We start from the raw sequence: 1,682 nt of genomic DNA on the forward strand, positions 1-1,682 counted from the left end.
GTGTGGTGTCAAAGTGTTTTCCTGTAAAAGAAAAAATTAAAAAATGTGACCCAAATGTGGCCACGTGAGGCAGAGAGCACAGAAATCAATTATAGAAGACCGAGCACAGGCCGTGGCATTAATATTTGATCAGCTGTCCTTCTTTTAGAAATAAAACTGCAACTTTTTTCACAGAAATATTTCAGGCACTTTTAGGGTCTGACAGGGCCCATCATATCTCAAAAGGCTGTTAACTTGCTTTGCTGTTACCGTCTTTACTTTGCGATCGATAAAACTATTTCTCCACCAGGTCTGTTGCTGCTCCAAGTCTCCCCGCTTGGCCGCTCCATCACGTCTTCCAACAGCTTCCCTTTCTCTCTTTATCCCCCGTTTTTCATTTTCCACGACTTGCCGTTTATATTTCCTCCTACTACTCCTCACCTCCTACGCTCACACTCTCTCGGCTCGGTGCGATGATAAATATCCATTTTCATCTTGAACATATGCCCCCCTGCGTTTGCCCGCTGGCATGCACAAAGTCAAACACATAGTTGCAGATGGCGCAGCGTGCACACACACACATGCAAGCAGCACCCTAATGAATAACTCATTCAGTTCTGACCTTGGGGATTTTATCTCTTGTGAGCAAGAAGGGAAAAAGGTGGATAAAATGTGTGTGCTGAACTAATCGTGGTAATCTGCTGCTTCTGTTTCCCCCCCCCCACACCTTTGTGAGTGTATGTGCGTTTTTTTGTGTTCACAGCAATGGGGTGTTTAGGTAATCGCGCTCCATGAAAGCATGTTAGAGCAGGTTCAACACGCTGCACAGCTAAGCCAGTTAAAACAGCACACTGATGCATGGCACCACCTCAGGGACTCGCGCACACAAACATACGAAACACCATATATGTACATGTTTCCTGCGGCTGCATGAGCGCACAGGACAGGCAAACACGGGCACAGTCTCAGACTCCTGCCTCTCTCTCTCTCTCTCTCTTTACGTTCCTTTACTCTCCTCTGTGAATAAATATTAGCCGGACTTCCTCGACAAAGCCCATCTCAGTTCTCTCCCACATTTATCTCTCCCTCTTTCTTCCTCTGCTTCCTGCAATTCAGTGAGATGGCTCCCTGTGGACTATTCGTAGCTGCTGGTACTAAGGTCTGAACTGATGCATAAAGACTCCTTGTCTTTAAAAGCAAAAACAAATCCTAACAGGCAGTGGGATAGCTTAATAATACCCAACTAGTGTCCCTGATGTACCAAAGTAATAAAAGTAGAATTTAAGCAGCTTTTGGCTCAAAGATAATGCTTAAAGTGTTATTAAAAAAAAAGAAAGAAAAAGCCATTTTGAGGAAGGTATGCTGGAACAAATTTTAAGAAATACACATTTTTGTTTTACCTTGTGCAGAAATGTTAATCCCAAATTTAGAAACGTTACTGATAATCAGATTTGGAAATGTTGAACAAATCTGAGACTTTCAATTTAGTTTGCATGCACAAACCACTTCTATCAAACGCATAAAGATAGTATTAAACATGTAAAGATAGTATTACTGCACTGTACAATTTCTTTCAAAAGTATTCGCATTCATTAACATGCTAGAATTATTAAGGACAAATTAGAGTAACCAGAAAACGAGGGTGTTGTGTTTTTGGAGCGTGGAAGGAAGTCGTGCCCCGGAGAGAATCCACACATGAACTG

Source organism: Poecilia formosa, unplaced genomic scaffold (genome assembly GCF_000485575.1).
Source record: "Poecilia formosa unplaced genomic scaffold, Poecilia_formosa-5.1.2 Scaffold21, whole genome shotgun sequence".
NCBI classification, from domain to species: Eukaryota; Metazoa; Chordata; class Actinopteri; order Cyprinodontiformes; family Poeciliidae; genus Poecilia; species Poecilia formosa.